Consider the following 24,479-nt stretch of genomic DNA (forward strand, 5'->3'; position numbering starts at 1 on the left):
CAGTCCAGAAGATACTTCTGCCACAAACTTTCTGTGCTTACACTTGGATAAAGGATTAAACTAAATATATAATTTATAGTCTAACCAAGTGAAAAAAACTTCCAACCTCAGTTCATCAAATAGCTCAATGGCATCAATGTTTCCATTTATTTGATGTTTTAGAATACTTTCTAGATTTTTGCATTTTAAAAGCTTTTGTCACCTCAGATTTAAAATTAGGGATATTATATAAAAACAAAAAATGTGAACTGTGGTATTCCAATTTCTCAAATCTTTCATGTATAGAATTCGTTGCTGCATCAATAATAAGAAAGAAAAACTCAATTTTAAATTTAGTTTTATGATCAGAAGTAGGCTCATGTTTTGCTTCATAATCATGTTTTTTCTGCTGATGCATTCTCAACTAAAGTTGAGTTAGCTGGTCTCATACAGATGTAGGGTTTTGTAAACATTGGTTTCAAATTAGGATGAGCTTCAACTTTTTCAGCTAATGTTTTAGCATCTACAAGAAAAATTTTGAAATGATTCATCATTGTTGAAAGTTTATTTTTCACTTGGTTAGAATATAATAAATTTAGTTTAATCCTTTATCCAAGTGTGAGCAAACAAATATTCTATTCTAACTATTCTATTATATTCTAACCAAGTGAAAAATAAACTTTCAACATCTTTCTCTAAATCCAGAGTAATTTATTAAAAAGGTGGCACACCATTTGGTAGAGATGACTTGCTAATGCTTCTGGCTGGTATCTCCACTTGGGCCTGGCTCCCACTGAAAGAGACCTCAATAAAGGTCGAAACTAGTCTGGGTAGTGGCCATTCTCTTAATGCATAACATTAGACATATCTGCAAGGAGATGTGTTTTGCATTATGGGAGATACCGAGATATAGGTGTGTTAGTAGCTTGCTCCACCTTTGCAAGGAGTCGACCTGGTGTTGCACTACCTTACCCCAGTCCTGAAGATACTTTCAGGCACAAACTTTGTTTGCTCACACTTGGATTAAACTAAATTTATTATGATTCATCATTTCTGATATTATCAAGGCTTTGGAGAACATTTCTTAAAGTGGATATGGCAGTAGACAATTCCATTTTTATGCTTTGCAATAATTTACTAGCAATATCAATTTCATTTAAAACATAGTGCCATATAACCAAACAACATAAAAATTTAAAAGCTCTGAGCTTAAGGGCAAGGGATTCAGTTTTGTTTCTCCATTTTGTCCACTGACTCATCATCAGCAATTTCTATCAAAGCATTATAAAATTTGTCAATATATAATATCGTAAAGGACAAACGGCTTCGATTCTAGATTCCCAGCAGGTGATACTTATTGGCTTGGGAGTTAGAGTTGTAATATGTTTTTCAAGGATTCCCCAATGCAATGTTGATGCTGAGAAAAAAACACATACATTTGAACTGTTTCAAAGAATGAAATCCCTTCACTAGATCATGTAGCAGCGTCATTGACAACTAAGTTCAGAGAATGAGAAGAGCAAGGTATAAAAAAAAAAGCTCAAGTTCAAATCCCTAATGCATTGTTGAACTCCTGAATGTTTTCCTTTCATGTTTGATCCATTGGCATAACTCTGGCCATGCATGTTTGCAATAGGAATATTTATATCTGACAATTTTTTAAGAATACATTCAGTTAAAACTGAGCCTGTAGTAGCTTCTACAGGAATGAAACTAACAAAGTGCTCATGGATGTTGATATCACCTGGATCCATATTAACAAATCTTACAATTAGTGATAATCGTTCAATATGACTTAGGTCAGGAGTATAGTCTACAACTATGCTGTAATATTTAGCATTCTGCACCATAGAAATTATTTTCCTTTTTATGGCCCCAGAGAGGAGAGAAATTAATTCATTTTAAATGTTTTTCCCAAGATAATGTTGGGACGATCCACGAGATATTCTCAGTTAAATATTCACACATAGCATTATCAAATCTGGCAGTTAATTCAACAAGCCTAAAAAATTACCATTATTATGAACATACAATTTATCAGATGTTCCCTGAAAGGGCAAAAATTGAACGATGGCAGTTAGGTGTTCTATTATGCTCCTCCAGTGCCCTAGCCTCTGTATTTAACAATTTTTGTTTTGTTGAATCAATCAGTTGAATCAATCATCTGTTCTAATTTAAGCCTAGACAACAACTCAGTCTACTTCTTATGGGACTCCAAGTAGTTGTTAAAATTTTCGTGTTCATTAAGATGCAGATATAAATTTCTCCAATTGTTATATCCATCAGCAGCGCGTGAAATTTTATTATTGGAAAACAGCTTACAACAGAAACAAAATGCAGAATCTCTTTCATTAGAATACACTAACCATGACCGATTAATATGTTTTCCATTGCTTAGTTCCCTAATATAATGATTTAATGAAAATTTCTGACCATTAGAGCTGCACGGAAAAACGAAATCACTTTTTAGTTTTGTGGACCTTTCATTATGATTTCCAGTCTTTTGGCATCACTTAAAGAGGGATTCCATCTTGTTGGATCAATGTTCATTTCAAGTTCATCACTTAATTTTTTTTGAAGAGGAAGATGTTAAATCAGTTTCATTTTCATTGTTACTAATATTGACATTACTGGGATTGCAATTAGAAGTACTTGCTATGAGCTCAGAGTTTTGGGTTTTGGTCCTTTCACTTATTTTCTCTTCCACTACATTAGCTGTTTCAGTTTTTAGATATTTATGCAAAGCCCCACTTTTTTTCTGAATATTGCATTCTTTTCCTAGTTTGCGTGGAGGGTGGTTGAACCTTGGAATGCATTGCCTGAGAGTTGTTGGAGTGTGAATGGTCAATGGGTTTAAGGAGTGGTATCATAAACTTTGTGTTTCCTAAAAATGACCTCCCACGATGAGTCTTTTGACTCCATGGAGGCCTGGATAATAATAATATTCTGCACCTGATAGATTTTTTTATTTTATCAGACATATTGGAATGTTAAAATTATTTTAAAAGCAAAATCCTAATAATTGTATCAAAAAAGTATTATTAACAATCACTGCACAATTATATTTATGTATTTTGATTCTATTTCTTTAATTGGTTATCGTTTGGTCTCATTGGTTAAATGAGATTTACCTTCAGGTCAAGTTAAAGATACCAAGCTATTTTAAACCTGGTTTTACTCCATTTCCCAAGTAAGCAAACAGACAAATAAGTCAAGTTTGCGCCTGCATGTAGTGTGAGTCTAACTGACCCACAAGGTAGTGCAAGTCTAGGCAACTCGTAAAGGTGGAATAAGCTCTGATCACTATTCTTAATATTTACCCTTAATGCAAAGCCCATGTCCTTGAGATGTATGATGCTATGCATCAAAGCAGTGGTCGATATCGACCCCCCCCCCCCCCTCCAGGGGTTGATATAACATTGTTAGGGGTCGATTCGGGCTCAGGAACCGATTGGGGAGTCGATGGAAAAATATAAGAATCATTGTACAGGTAATATTTAATTCGGTTAACTTGGATAACCTCCATTCTGAATGGCAATGCAATTAAGAGTGAATCATGGGAACAGTGACATGAATAGGACAAGGTCATGAAAATAGTTACAGAGGCCAATCAAGTAGGCCATATTTACCAATAAACGGATGTCAGTGGTTCCCATCTGGCCGGCGCGTACATGGTTGAAGCTGGTTTTAGTCATGTTAATTTCATTTTAACAAAACAAAGAAATAAACTAGATATAGAATTCTGTGGCTATTTAAGGCCGAAACTTACTCATTTTGAACTGAACATTTCCAATCTTGTCAAGAGTCACGAAGCACACCCTTCACATTGACAACGTTAGTAAATTGTATACTAAGTTAATAAAAGTCTTATTTTCTTTATTTAAATGAAGGGGATATTAAATCCCACATTATATCAAAGCCAAATAAGAAACTCGAAGATCGGAATCAAAGAGTTTCATGCTGAATCTGGGATTTAATATCCCCTTCATTTAAATAATGTTACATCGCCGAAGTGAAGCCTATTGGCTCTATTATTAAATCTTATTTTCATATATATAAGGAAAATTGTATTATTGTTATTTTGTAATCTAAATTAAATTTTATATTTTCTATATTATTTATTCCTCCTATCAAATATGTAATGTTAAGAAGGACGTCAAAAACAAAAACGTATCCCTTTGATGTTAAGCCAATATAATAATATATACTATATTATACATAAAATAAACACTGTAACTATGAAATAAACAATCTAAAAACTCACATGAGCGTCTTTTTTGCTTGTCCTATTATAATTACTTAATAGAAAAATAGAGGGGGTCGATAAAAAGTCAAGAAACTCTTGAAGAGGGTCGACGGTCAAAGAAGTTTGGCGACCCCTGCATTAAAGGCAAGGGGCCACTACCCAGACTGGTTTCAACCTTTATTGTGGTCTCATGTGGGAGCCAGGCTTAGAAATACCAAGGTTAAATAATACAGAGCTTATAAGTATTTTACCAAAAGGTGCTTAAAATCTCAGGATGAGAGATAGGTGTAGAAAGTTTTTTACCTTGGGTATAATATATGTTAAATATACCAAGCTATTTTAAACTTGTTTTTACTCCATTTTCCAAGTAAGCAAACAGACAAATAAGTCAAGTTTGCACCTGCATGTAGTGTGAGTCTAACTGACCCACAAGGTAGTGCAACTCATGGTAAAGGTGGAATAAGCTCTGATCACTATTCTTAATATTTACCCTTAATGCAAAGCCCATCTCCTTGAGGAGATGTATGATGCTATGCATTAAAGGCAAAGGGCCACTACCCAGACTGGTATCGACCTTTATTGAGACCTCATCAGTGGGAGCCAGGCTTAGAAATACCAAGGTTAAGTAATACAGAGCTTATAAGTACCAAAACATTACACAAAATTACCAAAACAAGTTACCAAAAGGTGCTTTGACCTTATTAAATAAAAATCTCAGGATAAGAGATAGATGTAGAAAGTTTTTTACCTTGGGTATCTTGTGGGTCAGTTAGACTCACACTACATGCAGGCACAAACTTGACTTATTTGTCTGTTTGCTTTCTTGGGAAATGGAGTAAAACCAGGTTTAAAATAGCTTGGTATCTTTAACATATATTATACCCAAGGTAAAAAACTTTCTACCTCAGGTCAAGGTCAACTCATTGCCAACAATGGAATCGGAAATAAATGTAAGATAGAGGGTGTTCTGCTATTGTCACGTCATCTGATATTAACACTGACTGATATTAAATGCAACATAATACTACATTATTTTAAATGATTATGATTTTTAAAAATATACAGTACAGTGAAGTTTTATTATGTAAAAATTTAACTAATGACATCCTGAAGTCTGGTTTCAACAGAGAAGGAATAAATGACTTTTTTATGATTTATTTTTTATATAGTTAACGCCAATTTTGCTGTCCCCCAAAACTTGCTGCCCTGTACAAATGCAATGTTGCACCGTCGGTAGAGCATCTCTGACCTTAGCTGTACTTGCACCATTAAACCCTAAATGAAACAATTTATTATACAAGTTTGATTTGAATTCTCAGCAGGAGTGGATATTGACATGGATGCTGAAGAAACATTTCTAGGTTGCAGATGTTAGTTGATGGACTGAAAACAATGGATATATAAGCATTTCAGTTGCTAAGAGCATTTTCTAGAATTGACAAAAAAAAGAAAGGAAAAAAGCTTTCAGTGCTTTGCCACATTTGGTTGGGGGCGCGGGTTATTCCTGGAAATTGAGTAAGAGTGTGGTTTGGAACAAGATTTTTCGCTTGCAGAGTTGGTGAATGAGTGAAATGGGTTGCCAGAATTGGTTACAAAGTATATTATACTTAACGTAAATTATATTCCTGTTTCAATCCTTTACCCAAGTATAACCAAACAAGGTTTGCCTGTAAAGTACCTTCATGATCAGTCTACTTGTGCATAGAGGTTGTTCACTTCATATCAGTTACCTCAGTAGTTCCTTAATATAATCCTATAGAAAGGGAATTGTTTCAACCTTTATTTAGGTCCTTCATTGGGAGCTATGCCCAGGAAGATCCCCAGGTTAAATCAATGCATGTCATATATTTACCATACACAAATAATAAGTCAGCATATCAGCATATTGTTAAAGTACTTGGAATCAATAATCGCTATAGAAAGTTTTTCCGATTGGTTACGAAGTTAATTACAATAGGCAAGAAATTATATTCTTGTTTTAATCCTCTATCTAAATATCTAAGCAAACAAATTTCACATGTAACATATTTTCATGACTAGTGTACTTGTATATATAGAGGCTGTCAGCTTCTTATTTGCCTCAGTATCCCATAACACAAAAGCATTATAACCACACCCTCCCATCAAATAGTAACTTATTTTGAAGATATAAATTAAAAAAAAAAAAAAAAAAGATTTTTTTTATAAAAGGGAAAATATAACAGAAATAATTATGAAAATTAGAATAATTTCATGTTCTTTAATCCCTAAATAACCAAGTGCCTGGCATGCGTACCCAGAAGGAAATGTTAGTGACTAGAATGACATTACAAAAAATAATAGTACTAGTCTGATTTGTTAGAAGAACCAGTTTCAACAGAGCACATTATTTTATCTCTATTTTGCAATGATAAAATGAAGTAAAAAATTTGGGATCTGTACACCCCTTGAGGATACATATCAGGAATTTGATGATGATGAAGAATTTGGGACACTGATAATACTATTTGAAACTAGTATCTGCTAGTTTATTGAGAAAGAAGAGAATTTTTCTCTTCTTTTCATTCATCATATGAGTTGAGTCTCCTAGGAACAAATCTTTGCCATCTGGCTCTGTGTCTAGCCAGGAATTTGATGATGAAGAATTTGGGATACTGATAATACTATTCGAAACTAGTATCTGCTAGTTTATTGAGAAAGAAGAGAATTTTTCTCTTCTTTCTCATTCGTCATATGATGAGTTGAGTCTCATTGGAACAAAATCTTTGCCATCTGGCTCTATCTGTAGCCATTTCTATCTCATCTCTGAAGCCGAATAATTGTGGCCTTTCTTTCAAAAACTATAAGCAAGCTACTTTTGGCCTCCCTCTTGATTGTCTTTCCCTGTTCAAGGCAATGTATGATAATCTCCAAGAAGACTTTCTCTAGAGGTATCCAAACCATCTTAATTGTTGTTTAAGAATTATATCAATGATATTTCTTCTATGGATTGTGTTTCTTAGGGGGGACCTCCCCTTGATGAGTCTTGATAGACTTTGTGTTTCTTAGGAAGGATCTCCCACTATGAGTCTGTTGACTCCATGGAGGCCTGGATAATAATAATAAGTTAATGTTTGACTGTTATTTTGTTTTATGTTCTGACCAGTGAGTCTTATTTATTTTTTTAAGCATTTCATTTCAAGTGCTGTTGCTTTCTGTATTTCTTTCTGAATGAGTCTCCGTGTCCTGGCTCCATATGTTGCCATAGGTATAATAATGGTTTTTATTGGATTTTAGTTGGAGGCTTTTTGAAATGCTGTTATTTTTCCATATTTTGTTTAATTTATTCATATTAGACCATCCTTTGTTAACTCCATGTTTTACTGTTTCTGTGTTAGGTTATGAGTAACAAGACTGCCAAAATATGTCAATTTCTTTACCTGTTCAAGTATATGATTTTCTAATATTGAAATTTTTTCCCTTATCTCTTCCTATTTTCATTGTTTTAGTTTTGCTTAGTTGATACTGTTTTTGAAATTGGAATTGACCATTACTTAGTACTAAACACAATAAAACTGGACATTACATTGAAAAGAACAGTATGTAAGAAAATTACAGAATTAAATTTGAGCAGCTTTTACAGGTAAATTGTAAACTTGACTATACAAACATTATTGAAGAAAAAATGAAACAAATTGACAACAAGAAATAAGCCTTGGAGTTTCAGTGGCAAAATCTCAAGAAGACATTGATTCAGCAAGGGAGATATGTAGTGAAGTTGTCTGCAAAGATAGAAAAATTAGAACACCATGATGGACACAAGAAGTTAAAGAAGCAGTCCTGTAAAAGAAAGCGTACCAAAAGTTCATATCAAATAAGTCAACAGATGCCGTAAAAAGAGTGCAGAAAAAAATGTAAGAGCTGAGCTGTGTGTGAAAGTAGCTAAAACAAAGTCATGAGAAGACTTTGGTAAGCGTATAGAAAATAAATATCAGGAAAGTAGGAAAATGTTCTGGAGGCTATTGAAGAAGCTTAGAAATGGAAGAAAGAGTACTGTAAAAGAAATCAAAGATGATAAAGGTGACCTGAAAACTGAAGAGAAGGATATCCTAGATGTCTGGAGTAATTACTTTGAAAGATTGTTAAATGAACCAAACACCAACAAAACTGTACTACAAAATTTTCAAGAGGCATGCAAAGAGGAGTACATATACTTGAGGTAGAAAAAGCTCTCAAATGCGAAAAGGCATCTGGAGTAGATATATTCAACCAGAAATGCTTAAGTATGGAGGTATAAAAGATTTGCAGTGGCTATACTGCAAATCTTTTATACGTCCACAATCTGCATAATCAGCAGACCTGGTCAGAAGGTTAAATTCGCTATGATTGGAGTAGGTAATAGGTAACCATCTGTGAAAAAAGGAATAAAGATGAATGTAAAAATTATAGAGGAATTTCTCTACTAAGTGTTCCAGGTAAGATTTATGCAAGCATACTGAAAAGAGGTTGAGAAAGATTGTGAAAGAGAAACTGGGAGAAGAACAAGCTCAGTTCAGGTCAAATAGAAGTTATCAAGGTCAGATTTTCACTTTAAGTCAATTAGTTGAGAAATCATGGGAATATGCAAGGATCTGTACTTCAGTTTTGTAGATCTAGAAAAGGCATAATGACAAGGTACCCAGAGAAAAGCTTATCAAAACACTTCAGTTGTATGGGGTGAGTGGAACATTATACAGAGCAATACATAGTCTATATTTACGTTATAAGTCAGCAGTTAGAATTCAAGGAAATATAGGCGGATGGTTTGATGTAAAATCATGGGTAAGGCAAGGATGCACATTATCTTCACTCTTATTCATCATCTATATGAATTGCATTATGAAAGAAAGTGGCATTAGGCCTGATATTAGAAGTGGAGATGTCAAATGTAGCTTTTTTGCAGATAATATGTACTCCTAAAGACATCTAGTGCAAGTGTCAAGGATTCTCTAACTAAACTGAATAACAGCTGTAAAAAATTTGGCATGAAAATCAGCAATCAAAAGACAGGAGTGCCTTTCTTTTTTATTGAAATACCATCAGTAGAATTCAAAGGAAATACTATCTCCTTGTATTTTTTTGAATTCTAACTGCTGACTTATAACTTAAATATAGACTATATATTGCTCTGTTCTGTGGAAATAGGCAGGAGCATAGAAAACTTTAGCTGCATTCTGAATAGGGATCCTATAGAACAAGTAAAATATTTCAGCTATTTAGGCACAGTTTTTAGTGAAGATGGCAGATTAAATCTGGAATAGACACCAGAATAAGCAAAGCTGGGGTGGTGGGTAGCCAGCTGAATAAATTTATATGAAATAAGAGATAAATTAGCCAAAACACCAAACTAGCAGTATACAAGACAGTGTTCAAGCCAATTTTTTTATTTTATGGATCCCAGAGTTGGATTAGAAATGCAGCACTTGATCAAAGACCACAGATATGATTGTTCTGAGAAAAAATAGAGAAGTGAACTGATGGCCTCAATTTCAGTATCTTACTAAAAATGAAGATATTAGAAATGACCTTGACTTTATCAGCATTGAAGAATGTGCCAGGGTGAAGAAAGGTTATCAAAACAAGTGTACCATGCCAAAATGGCAGGAAAGAGACCCAGAGGAATACCAAGGTCTAGGTGCATTAATTCTGTCAGAAATGTCGTAGTAGTACAAAATATTAGATATGACAATATTGAAGTGCTTACAAGTAATTGACTGATTTGGAGGAAAATTGTTGATAGGAGATTAATAATAAGGTAAACTTATTCATGTAGTGTTTTCATAGTAACCTGAACACCCGTTAGGGATAAATATCAGGCAATTGATGATGATAGTTTTGCTTAGATTGATTTTCATTTCAAAAGTTTTGCTCTCTTTGTTTAAAATTTTAATTGAGTTCCATTTGTGCTCTAGATTCTGCAACAATAATATTGTCTGAGTGATTAATATGGTTCATATTCATGCTGTTTATTTGTAAACTTGGTTCTTCTGCTATGGTTTTGCATATTTCTTCAAGATAATAAATATATTTGGTGTAAGCTGGCCAACTCTGCATAACTCCATTTTCTACTTTGTATTTATCTGTTTTTATTTTATTAAATTTGATAATTGCTTTGGTATCTTTATAATAATTCGTAATGAAGGTTTGTATTTCAGAATCTAATGTTGTAGATTTTAAGATGTTTATTATTTTCTTCTTGTCAGTGGAATCAAATGCTTGTATGAAGTCAATAAAAACTGCAATATGTAGGTAAGTTTTATTCCCAGATTATTAACTGTAAGAATATGGTCTATAGTAGACCGCCTAGATGTGAAGCCTACTTGCTCTTCTTCTATTATTTCTTTCATTAAAGTTTGATTCTATTTTGTTTAATGCATGTTAAGATTTTGTAATTATGAATATGAAATAGTTACTTATAATTTGTTGGGTAGGGGTATTTTTATTTGAAACATGTACCAATCTCCACTTACTGATTAGAAAATTTGAATTGTTCCTGAAAGGGAGGGAGATTGTTTTGAAAAATAATATATAAAAATAAAATAGTGAAACTCTTTAAATTTCATCTCTTGTTACATGTGTATAAGACATTTTGCAACATATAAACATATTTTATTTATACATTTCTATTGGGATTCATTTAATGTTATATTTGATAGCAAGGAGGAGGCATTCTGAAAGTAACTCCTCCATTGTGGTAGTTGTCAGTGAAATAAAAAAAAAAAAAAATAGTTTGACATTTTTTTCGTACACTGTGTTTAGTGCACTCCCATACTTTTGAGGACATCTTTCTAATTGTACTGAAAGAACTTTGTAGTGAAATTTTGTAACAAGTTTTTAAAAGCTGTCATAGTAAACTTCTGTTTTTTTTTTTTTTTTTTTTTTTTTTTTTTTTTTTTTTTTTTAACCTCCGCTTTTGACTATTAGTTTTAAAATGGATTCCTTTTGAGATGTCTTCAGTTTAGGAAATAATTAGTAGTTCAATGGAGCCAAGCCTGAGCTCTAGGAAGGGATGTTCCTCAACTTCAGTTGCTGTGATAGCCATTGGAGTGAATATGCTCATGTGAAGCCTCACATTGTCATGTTGCAAAACCAATGTTATTCCTGAACACACCTGCGCTCATGCGCGATTGGCTTATTGTTTCCGTCTTCTCAAGGTCTTCAGACAGCTTTGTGAATCAATTGCTGTCCCTTTCACAATATAGTTCTGGTGAATGACCTTTGATGTCCCAAATGACAGTCAGTATACACTTTCTGGTAGAATGAACTTTTTTGGCCCTTCTGAGGTAAGGTGCTGATATTTCATACACTGAGTTTTTGTTTTAGGGTCATAATGATGTACCCATTCATAATCTCCAGCTATGATTTTGCAAAGAAAAGCATTGTGTTTGCTTCATTTATATTAAAGCGATTGGCATCAAATTTCCATTCTTGTCTATTTCATTTTACTGATCAACTGATGTGACACTCAGCATACAAGAACTTCACTACAGCTTATTTAAGTATCAAATGGGCAACTCTTACTAATCGGTGTACAATTTCAATGCTAGTACTGTACGTCGACAGATGCAAGATCCAATGACACTTCTGCTCATGTCAGAAGAAGTAAAATCCATTCCGATAATAGAGTAATTTAATCAATCCATCTTGTGGGATGAGTTATTTATTATTACACATCAGAAAATTAATTTTTCTTTTATGAACATTGTAGTTTTCAAACTGGTAACTATTTTGCTTGTATAACAGTTGGAAAATTTTATGTATAAAGCATATGATTTCACGTGTTGGTGACCAATTCGTACATCCTTTCTTTCTTCCCTCCAGCATAAATTAACTATTCGTGGCAATCTGCTAGCCCCAGTTCTATGAACTGTTGGGTGCACAATAACTTATTTTATTTATTTATTATTATTTATTTTATTTTATTTATTATTATTTATTTTATTTATTTAATGTTATTATTATTATATTTTTTTGTAGACATTTTTTGCCAGTTATGTTTTATTGCTCAATTTTCTACTTATTGAGATCATTTCTAGTTTTATTGTTGTTATGCAGGACCTTCATGGAGTCACAAGAATTATCATGGGAGATGTATCTTAGACAAAACAGTCTATCATACCATTTCTTACACCTGTTCACAGATTTTTCACCTTCACCACTATTAGACAATTCATTCCATGATCCAGTCACACACTATGCAAAAAGCCACTTCTTACCCTCTTATTTCTAACTTCAAGAGATGGTTCCTTGTTCTACTATACAAAAAAAATCTTCCCAGTGTCAATCCTAACTACTTCAACAGTTTAAATGTTGACTCAATGATGCCACTGCTTTCTTCTGTACACCAAACTCTGCAGTTTGCATGTACTCATCCTATCCTCATAGCCAATGTCATACAACACTGACAGTGTTTTTGTTATCTACCTTTGTACCCTTTCCAAAGTTACTTCATCCCTTACAGATCCTGTTGAACACATTTTAGCACAGATGTTAGCTATCCACTTTGTGATTGGTTACTAATGTCAGCGCTGCCATTTTTTGCTCTTTTGCGCAATTTACAACACAATTTACAATGTGTTCATGCCTTAGTTGCTCAATAATATACAGTACTCACAGTTGCTTCACTATGAAAACCTTGCAATTCAAAAAATGTAAACAACATTCACATTTTTCTTTTGCAAAAATGTGATCACTGCATACTGTTTTACATGCTTCATTAAGCTTGTAAACTTCCATTGCATATGTAATCTCATGAGAATAGAACTTTGAGCTTATGCCACCACTGGCATAGTGTACTAAACTGTTGTGGAGGGTACAAATGAAGTGAATGAGGGAACAAAACAGGACCTAGTTCAAGGCCGGTGAAAGAGGATGACCTAGCACTTCAAGACTTAGTTGTGCAAATTGTTTCTATTAGCTTAAACTCCCACATACAAATTGTGATATAACATATTCAGATGCCTAACATTTGATTATGTTATAGTACTGATGTGCTGTAACAAAATAGTGTTGTGGGCAATATCTAATAGTTAAGAAGAAAGAAAGAACTTTTTTGAATAACTGGAGGCAGTGATCCTTGGGGAAAATTGACTTCACAATTTTTGACTGAGTTTGACAATTTGCAAGAGGAGGATGAGAAGCTAGCTCAGTATGTTTAAAGCTGGAGAATGAATGGATGTTGAATAGCAGTTTTACGCGTGTTTTAGTCAGTGATTTTAAAGTTGATCTTGAAACTTTGGATGTCTGAGCACTGCATGGTTTGTCAAATGAGTAGGATGAATGGAGAGTACTATCAGCAGCAAAGCTGTAAATATGATTAGTGATTGAGAGTACATTACTTATGTATAGAAGAAAGAGGATAAGTGATAGAACAGATAGATGCACTCCTGCATTGGTGGCAAAGCTCAGAGAGAGAGAGAGAGCTGGCTGCTCAACTACCTGATTTGCAGAAAGGCACAAGAATTCTGAGCTATGATTGAGTTTCACTTCTAACCCAATGCAGTTAATATCTCTGTATATCCTTGTTTCCTATCTCTCCACACAGAGTAGAGATGGTGAATGCATTTAAGTCATGGTATGATGAATTGTGTACAGCAGTAGGTCTCCCACAATGGATCTTTAGACTCCATGTAAGTCTGAGGATAATGATAAAGCAGCTTGAACACTGTCTTGTATATTCTAGTTGGACACTGTCTGGCATATATACCACTAGTTTAGTGTTTAGGTAGCATCTTGCTGTCTGATTTTTGTGAATTCCAATGGGCTATCAACAATACCAGCTTTGATTATTCATTTTTCTATTTCCATATTTAATATCCCATCTTCACAAGAAATTTTGCCTAAATAGCTGACTTTTCTAAGATAGTTGATGTTTTACATGGTTTTGCCTATTGTCATAGTTTTTATATTATTATTATTATTATTATTATTATTAAACAAGACCTCATGGAGTCAAAGACTCATCTAGGAGGTCCTTTTATCTCACACACATCTCATCATACCGGGTCTTAAACACATTCAAACTCCCTGCAGACACCACACTCTCAGGCAAGGCATTCCAATCATTCACAACTCTGCACGAAAAAAACCTGCCTCTCACTCCCCTACTCACACCCTCTTTATACAGTTTCCAGGTAGAAGAGGGAAATGGGGACAGTGGTTTTGAGGCAGTATGGTGTGAGATAGAGGTGAATGGAATCAAATACTTGGTGGGATGTTGTTATAGACCTGGTAATGTGGATGGTGGTGATAGTGAAATGTATAGTCAAATAAGCCAAGCAAATAAGAAAAGGGTGATTATTATGGGTGATTTTAATTATGGCAATATAGACTGGAATGAAGAGATAGCAACTGGAAGTAAAGAAAATGAGTTTCTTGAGTTTTTGAGGGATAACTACCTCAGACAGTATGTAACAGAGGGCACAAGAGGATTAAGGGTCTTGGATTTGGTCATCTCATCGGAGGATGTAATTATCAATGAGGTATCAAATCATCCACCAATTGGTGAAAGTGACCATGAGGTGATTACTTGGGTGGTTGCCAGCAGTGCAAGGACCCCTGTGAAAAAAGGGTATATGTGGAACTACAAGGGGGGTGATTATGAAGAGCTCAGGAGACAGCTTGCAGGTGTAGCATGGAATGAGGAGTTAGCTGGAAAAGAGATCAATGCAGCTTGGGGGATTTTCAAAAAATATTTAGTGGATGCAATGTCTAAATGTATACCACGGGTGAGAAGGTTAAATAAGTTAGGTGTGAGATGGATGAATAAAGAGATTAAGCATGCAATACAGAGAAAAAGGGCATTGTGGAGGCAGCATAAGAGAAGTGGAAGTAACCAATTTCATGAGTTCTACAAAGACCAGGCAAGGAGAGTGACTTGGTTGGTGAGAGTAGCTAGTTGCTGATACTCATGCCAAGTTTGTTACAGCAGTTATTCAATTACAGTAGTTCTGAAATTGAATAACTTGTAGAAGATGAATATAGTAGTAGTATAACATCATCTACATCCTGCGTAATGTGATCCATTTAAATGATGAATAACAGTAGAAATTATGTGAGCTCTTATATTTTGATTTCACATTAAACCATCTTTGTTAACATACTTCATTTTTAACAGTTGACTTGCACCTTAAGTACAAGCTTTCCAAATCTAAAACTTCTAGATCTTTTTTATATCCCCTTGATTTCTCAAGTATTTGAGAAATCTGGGGGATATGAAAAAAAGATGTTGGAGTCAAATATCAATTGATATTTGACTCCAACTCGACTTGTTCTTACTCAAGTTACACTTTCACAATATTCTTTAGCCTTTTTTGAAGTAAGTTTGCATAAATGTTACTGGAAGAATCAGCATGGACATATCTTTATAATCCTCACAATCAGAGTGTTTTTATAGTGCACTATGAGAGCTCTACTCTAATCATATGGTATGTGATCTTCTGACCAGGCTTTCTGAATTATGCAATATAACCACTTCAAAACTTGCATACTTCATTATATGTGCATTTCTGGTGTTATATTACTATTCCAGCTGCCTTTCCACATTTCAGGTTTCTGATAGCATTTCTATCTCAGATGCTTTTCTATTCCAGATTGTATTTTGTTTGGAATATTTTCTACCATTGTTCCATCACTGGTTATCTCACTAAGTTTTTCCAAAATAAGCACTCTAGGCATAAAGAATATATCTTAAGTTTTTATTGTATTTATCATTTCTTTCCTCCATTTCAAATTTTTATTTTAAGAACATGTTGCCACCTTTGTGATGCTTATTTTGTCTGTTCTTGCCAGTCTATTCGAGTTATTTTATTTAGCTACTTTTTATAGATAACGTAGCTTATATTTCTCTGTATTCTCTAAAGACACATTCATAGTGAAGAATTTATGAAGACAAAAAATACACGTGTTGGACTAATTATTTTAATTTTCTTAGTTATGCGTAATGTGTATGTCGGCGTATAAGACGAGGCCTAAATTTTAGGTTTTAAACTTATGTCGGTTGTATAAGATCCCCACCCCCCCCAATTTCTTCTTTCTTGTATTAATGCAACATTAGGTATTGTTGTTATATCCGTTAACTACCAGCAGATCTTGACCACAAACTTACCAGTTTCCATAAATTTATTATTCAGTTGAGACAAGAATGTAAATTTCTATTGTCAAATATTGGAAATATGGATGAAACTCCTATGAGCTTTGATATGATAAGCAGTAAAACAGTGGAGTCTAAAGATAGTAAGAGTATGCTAGTTCGAAGTACAGGTCATGACAAAACAAGGTTTATGGTTGTGTTGTCATGTTTGACTGATGGAACCAAGTTAAAACCAATGATCATCTTCAAACATAAAACTAAACCTAAGATAAAATTTCCTTCAGGTGTTTTGTACATTTTCACGAAAAATGATGGATTGACGAAAATGGTATGAAATTATGGAAATTATTAATATGGGATATGTTTCATAGTCATTTAACTGAGAATACTAAAAGTCTTCTAGAAAAAAAGCACAAAAATTGCTGTTATGTCAGGTGGTTTAACTTCTATATTGCAACCACTAGATGTCTGCTTGAACAAACCATTTAAAGATCACATGCGAGAAGAGTAGAATAATTGGATGTTGACTGGTGAAAAATCATTTACAAATGGTGGATCTATGCACATTGCATCACTTGATATGTTGTGCAATTTTGTGATCAAAGCATGGAATAAACTAAAAGTAGAGACTGTAATAAAATTATTTAAAAAGTGTGGTATCTCTAATCTTATGGATGGTATTGAAGATGTTGTGGGACACTGGTGATGATGAAAATGAAATAAATTCACCGGATTCAAACTGGGATCCATATGATGATCATTTAAACAATGAATCTGAAGAACTATTTTCACCAGACGATGAAGAAAATTAACATAAAATTTGAGGTTAATAATTATTTGTTTTTTAAGACTTTCATCTATTGTAATATTTTAAATAAATTTATGTAACAAAAAAATTAATCTGATTTGTTTAATCTGCCTGTTTTCTTATATAAAACAATATTGTGTATTGTAACTACCTAAATGTTCATCCAAGAAATTAAGCTTCCCTTTTTATACTCACTGTATAAGACGACTCATGATTTCGAGGGGTTTTCTGTAATATTTGAGAGTCATCTGACATGCCGGCATATACAGTAATTATTCCAGCACGTGTTTTTTGTCTCCATAAATGATTCACTATGTATGCTGACCCATATGTAGCCATAAAGGAAAGAATTCTCTGAGCAGGGGTTCTCAACCTACGGTATGCGTACCCCTTGGGGATACGTGGTAACATTTTTGGGGGTACACCGTGAGAACCCAAAAGTCGCTAGATCTAATAACAGAGTTGCCAAGTTGGCAGAACTGATAATTTCTGAGAAATGAGTGACGAACAGCGGTGCTGTAGTTTATGTCTATGCATGTTTGTCAATCCTTCCTCCCCTTCCCTACCTGAGAATCTACCCAACCAGCTGATCGCCCATTCAAAACACATTTCCATCCATTCTAAGTGAGTGAATGTCCTTCTTACTGCTCTATATATTTGTTATGATTTATTTCACTTGCTGTGCTTAGTTATTTTTAGTCTCCAGTTTACTGTGAAGTTAAATGAACATGTTTCTAAAGTGTTTATCGATATATGTAATTCATGAATACAAAATTTAATGTGTGTATATATATGTTTTATTTTATTCCCATTGTTATAATATAAAACTATAGTTTTATCTGTCTACACAAGGGGTACGCCAGTTACATACACATTTCCATAAAGCATAAAGGTTGAGAACCACTGCTCTAGAGACATGCTGATTTGCCAGAAAATTTCACTGTGATTTTCTAGGAACTCCCTCTAACTTCTTCAGTACATCATAGAGTTTGATTGTCTTCATGTTTTATGATATACAAATATATATACAAATACACTGATATAATCGTATATCAGTGTATGGAAACTTGATCATTGGAAGTGTGATTACTAATAAAGTGCATAAAACATGCTTTCCTGGTGGAAACAATAAAGCAAATAATGGATGCATTGCAGAAAAGGAAATACCGGATGTCAAAATTAGTGGTAGTCGTGGGCCCAAATGACTTAGTTGGAGAGAAGAAGAATGTTGATTGAAACTTGAAGAAGTTGTTGCAGCAGGTAAAGAAGAATAGTATTGTTGGGAAAGTCATAGGCATGCTTCCCAGAAATGATAACAGTGAATTGAGAAGGAGAGCAGAGATAAAGAATAGTAAGATGGCTGAGTTGTGCGAGATAAAGGGGGTTCAATATGTAAATCTGTGGAGTGAATTTGAATGGAAGTTCAAATGGTATAAAGCTGATAGATTACATTTGAGTGGGTTTGGTATTAGGCATTCAGAAAGGCTATTGTTTTCTGAGAAGGCACAGTCAAGAAGTTAATGTAGCAAATGATCAGAGTCTCCCTATGAAACAGGATAGCACAAATCGACAGATTGTACAGCAGGAGGAAGATGGATATGAGTTTGAAGATGTGGTTGTAGCAGCACAAGGTGATGGAATGCTTAAAGGTAAGAATGAAAATCACAGTCAGGATCAGGGAAACAGGAGTGGTCAAACCCGAAGAGAGAGAGATATAGTATAGCAGCCAGAATAGAGAATGTTGGTGCTGGTAGGATGGCCTCAAACACACAGCGATTGTTATGTTTATACACAAATGTAAGGAGTATTCGAAACAAAAGAGCTGAGTTTGTGGCATTGATTGAGACGGTATGCCCGAAAGTAATTGGAATAAGTGAAACTTGGTTGTCTGAGGAGGATGTGGTCGGGAATAGAATTAGAAAGATATATATTTTTCCAGAAGGGTAGAGATGTGAAAAGAGGAGAGGGGAGAAGTGCTGTTAATGATTGCAGAGGAATTGTGTCCACAAAGAGTGGAAGTTGATGGTACATGCACGTATTTTGAATGTGTGTGGCACGAAGTTGAATTAAACAGGTTAGTATATCTGATAGGATGCTGTTGTAGGCTAGGGAATGCTGAGACTACTGATTGCGAAATGTTTAGGCAAATTAGTTGGGCATGTAAAAAGGTGATCCTGATGGGCAACTTTAATTACAGGAATATAGATTGGAAAGAGGAAATAGGGTATGGGAGCAACGAGGACGAGTTTGTGGAATTTCTGAGAGACAAGTATCTTAAGCAGCATGTGATTGAAGCAACTAGAGGCTTTAATGTCTTGGATTTGGTGATAACTTCACAAGATGTAGTTGTTAATGAGAATGATCATGAGGTACTTGTTTTTGGGAAGCGATGAAACAAGAAAAGGTCACTGCCAAAAATGGATACATGTGGAAATATAAAGCAGGTGATTATAGGAAGCTCTGTAGTCAATTAGCATTAGTACATTGGGTAGATGAGCTGAGCAGAAAGGATGTTTACAATGCATGGAAACTCATAAGGCAATATCTGATAAAAGCAACAATGTATGACTGCATACTGAGAGTTAAGAGTAAATAGAGTGGGAGTGAAATGGATGAACAGTGAAATCAAGCAAGCTGTGCTGGAAAAGAAATGTTATGGAGGAGGTACAAGACAGTTTGTGGTGATCAGATCCATGAAGAGTATAACGTGCAGGCTAGAAAGGTGGTGAGCATGATAAAGAAAAGGTGCAGTATGAGAGGAGATTGGCTGGTCAGGCCAAGGTTAACTCAAGGGAATTTTTCTGTTATATAGCAAGCAAGAGGAAGAATAATTATGGCAGACTTACATTGGTGGATTGTCATGGCAGCAGACTAACAGCTGCAAAGGATATAGTGGAATTATTGCACGAGCACTTTATCAGTGTAGATCATACACTGATAAAGTGTATGATGGTTGACAGTAGACTGAGTGATGGTTGACTGAAGTTTAGAGGGCATATTGCTAGGGTTGCAAAGGTTGCGCATCGTAGTGCTGCTATGATAAGAAGTACTCTAACATGCAAGGATAAGGAAGCAGTTATGCCACTGTATAAGGCACTGGTCAGACCACACTTGAACTATTGTGCTCACATCTGGTCACTTAGTTTTCAGTGTGATGTGGAGACATTGGAGAGGGTCCAGAGGTGAGTGATTAAGACAATATCAGGACTTTAGAATGCTGGCTATGGAGAGAGGGTGAAGAGATGCTGATTGCAGTGGTTGGTGGATAGGAGGAAGAGAGGTGATATGATAGAGACGTTTAAGTTAGTGAGAGGATTTTATCAGAATCCAGAGGGTTTATAAAAAGAGTAGACCGTAAAAGGGGAAGAACCAGAATTCATTCTTTAAAGTTATGTAAAAGTGTGGTGAAGAAGGGTGTGAGGAGTAGATTTTTTACATGGACAATTGTCAGTGAATCGAATGCATTACCAGAATGTGTTGTTAATGCAAGGAGTGTTAAACTTTAAGATTCTATATAATAAATATGTTGTCAGTCGAATGAACCTCCCACGATGAGTCTCTCTACTCCATAATAATAATAAATTATGCATATTTATGTAAGGAAGATTACTTGGAGTATCTCTGTTGGATAGACTAAGAAATGAAGACATAAGGACATGACTAAAACAAGAAATAACAATAACATACAAAATTCAAGAAGGAAGACTGCAATGGTTTGGCCATGTGACCAGAATGGGAACAGAAAGATTACCAACTAAAGCCCTTAATACAGCGATGGAAGGTAAGTGATCCAAAGTGCGGCCCAGAATTAGATGGATAGACAAAATAAAAGAGGACCTGAAAACCAAACACAACAAGCGACACCAAACCGGACGATTTGTTTGGACTCTCCAGGGACAGACAGAAGTGGAAAGAGTTCATTCGGCCTCATCATCATCATCCACATAGATGATGGAAGAAAGAAGAAGAAAAAGATGCATATTTAGCATATGCCAATTTGTAACAGTAAAATTTTTAACATTTTTTTCCTCCATTATTAATATACTGGCATAGACTAATAATAAAATAGACCACGGAACACTTTGGTGGGCTTTGCATACAGAAGTAAGCGGAAAGGTAATGATGCATGAAAAAGTAGCCCTTTAGTGATCTAATATGCCATTTGTATGTGATTTAGCACAGAGTACACTGGTTGAAGGAGAAGAGAAAGCAAACAGATATCATGCATCATTTGGGTGGAAGAAGCAAAGTAGCTTTCCCACTGCTACGTTCTTGCATGCTTACAGTGCTATTGATGCATTGTGGACTGTATGCAATTATGAGATTAGTTCTGTATTAGTGTGGAAAGCTTGTATGCTTAACAGATGAGTAAACTTACTTCCACCAATTGGCGAAAGTGACCAAGAGGTGATTACTTGGGTGATTGCCAGCAGTGCAAGGACCCCTGTGAAAAATGGGTATATGTGGAAGTACAAGGGGGGGGGGGGGGATTATGAAGAGCTCAGGAGACAGCGTGCAGGTGTAGCATGGAATGAGGAGTTAGTTGGAAAAGAGATCAATGCAGCTTGGGGGATTTTCAAAAACTATTTAGTAGATGCAATGTCTGAATGTATTCCATGGGTGAGAAGGTTAAATAAGGTAGGTGTGAGATGGATGAATAAAGAGATTAAGCATGCGATACAGAGAAAAAGGGCATTGTGGAGGCAGCATAAGAGAAGTGGAAGTAACCAATTTCATGAGGTCTACAAAGACCAGGCAAGGAGGGTGACTTGGTTGGTGAGAGTTGCTAAAGAGAGGTATGAACAGCAGTTAGCTAATGAAGTCAAAAATAATTGTAGGGAGTTCTTTCGATATGTAGCCAGCAAAAGAAAGAATGATTATGGAAGGATGACATTGATTGGAGGAAATGGTATAAAAGACAGCTGTTGCAGAAATGTGTGGTGGAGATACTTTAATGAGCAGTTCATAAAGATCTTTCAGTCTTGTGAATGTGACCTTCATGGAGAGATTGAGAGCAGTTGATGATGGGGAGGGGAGACTGACTGTAAGTGAGCAAGAGGTGTTTGGGGAGTTGAGTAAACTAGATATAAATAAGGCTGTGGGACTTGATAATATTCTGAAGGAATGTGCTAGGGAGTTGACACCTGCCTTGACATATTTTTTTAATACGAGTCTTGCACTTGGTCAAGTTCCTGAGGAGTGGAAGGAGGACAAGATTGTGCCACTCCATAAAGGAGGTGATCGAACTCAAGCATCCAGCTATAGACCTATCTGTGTGTCACCTCCCAGATGAGTCTTTGACTCCATGAGGTCTTGTTTAATAATAATAATAATAATATAAATATTTTTTTGATAGTTACAAGTGTTTTAAAATATTATTATTAAAATAAATTATTATTAATATTGTACAGGTATGTACAAACTTAAAGCACTTACAACTGACTCAGGAAACCCATTCCATTCATTCAATACCCTCCAAGTGAAAAATAAAAGTAATTTAAAAAAACTCATATTTTTTGTATTTTATTTACTTCTTTGAATTATTTTTTTTTTTATATATATACACAGGCAGTTCAAAACATTGCATACCTTGTATTCTTGGCCTTTGGGATGATATGATAATTTCTGTCTTCATATCATTTGTAATCTTAGCTTTGAATTAAAACATATATGCTCATTTTTCTGTTTATAATGTACTTTTTTTCTTTGAAAGAAGACTTGAGAAATGGAAGAAGAATCTGATTCATCTTGGATATTTTGCCTGAAACTGAAAGGCCACATGTTTCACAAGAACTGGCTGTTCTTGTGGTAAAGTATGAGTGGTATCCTCACTCCCTGTATAGTTTCAACATTAACCCTAAATGTCTGTTTTGGATTATGTTTTCTGTTCTAGCTTAACCCTAAATTTAAGTTTAAAGAACCACTTCATGGGAAATGTTTCACTATTGTCAACAGAAAAAGGTTTGCTGACAGGAATACAAGACCTATCCAGATTAGGATGGCTAATGAAAAAAAGCCTGTGAAATTTTGATTAACCATTCTAATCCTAACAATAATGATGATTAAAATCCCAAGAATTTGGATGGCACACATCCAGCCCACTTAGTTCAAGTTATTTTCTAGCAAACCCTGACTTAAGGACTCTAAGCAATTATTTCAGCTTTATTGGCCACCATCTATGCTGTTTTATTTTAATTTATATGCAACTTTGTGTTGCATATAACTTTGTGTGAACATGTTGCTCACTAGCTTAATTTGTTTTTGTAACTGAAAACCTAATGATAATAATAACAGGACTATATAGCTTGATGGGGAAGAGGTGGAGAGGATCCAGAGACAAGTGACCAAGATGATAGCAGGTCTGTGGAATGAACCTTGTGAGAACAGGTTGAAGATTTGTGGGTTACAAAAATTGGTTGATAGGCAGAAAAGGGGTGATATGATTGAGGCATTCAAATTACTGAAGGGTTTCTATAGGATTAATCCCGAAGATATTTTTGAGATTAGGATTGGTGATGGGAGGACTAGGGGCCATACATGGAAACTGGGCAAGAGTGTGGTTAGCAGGGGTGTTAGAACTAGGTTTTCTATTTGGAGAATGGTGAATGAGTGGAATAAGTTGCCAGAGTCTGTTGTGGGTGCTATGACTGTGAATGAGTTCAAGGCGAGGTATGATAGATACTGTGTGAATGTCGAATAGTTGCTCTACGTGATGTTAGGGCCTCCCTCAATGAGTTTGTCGACTCCTTGGAGTTGCCCGAGATAATAATAATAATGAGTCTTGACAGACTTTGTTCTTAGGAAGGACCTCCCATGATGAGTCTTTTGACACCATGGAGGCCTGAATAATAATAATAATAATAATGCACTTATTTTTTTTTTTTTCCATCATAGGTTAGGCCAGTAGTTTACCAAATCAGTGTGACTTTAGAATGCCATGTAAATTGAAGTGCAGCTTGTTTCTTTGTATATATGTGTATTCTCCAGATGATGACCTCAATGTGAAGGTCAAAACGTCGAGTGATTATTTTGGTTCATATTAAATTAAGTTTAACATGGTAGTTGTTTCCATAATTTTATAATGAATTCTGATCACTGTAACCATGAAGGAAAAAAATTTGGTTATTGTCTTTGAAGGAAAGGTCATAGTTAACAAGCTTCAATGGGAATGACAGAAATGACTAGAGATAAAGCTAGATGGCAAAGGTTTGTTTATAGGGAATTCAACCCATCATCTTACAGATGAGAAACAGGGAAAATGTTTATTTTCCATTTATTTTATATATTAATGTTCACTGTATAAAATTTTAATAATTTTAGTTTAAAATGCTTAAGTATAAAATATGTTCATATTAGCC

General features: G+C 34.8%; 1 protein-coding gene across 1 annotated transcript in view; it reads left to right on the plus strand.

The window, feature by feature from the left end:
- Positions 1–24,479, plus strand: part of Rme-8 (receptor mediated endocytosis 8) — a 1,025,705-nt gene that overhangs the window by 536,329 nt on the left and 464,897 nt on the right. The window lies entirely within an intron of this gene.

This window comes from Typopeltis vanoorti, chromosome 2 (assembly GCF_054136105.1).
Source record: "Typopeltis vanoorti isolate ZY-2024b chromosome 2, IOZ_Tvanoo_1.0, whole genome shotgun sequence".
In the NCBI taxonomy this organism is placed as follows: domain Eukaryota; kingdom Metazoa; phylum Arthropoda; class Arachnida; order Uropygi; family Thelyphonidae; genus Typopeltis; species Typopeltis vanoorti.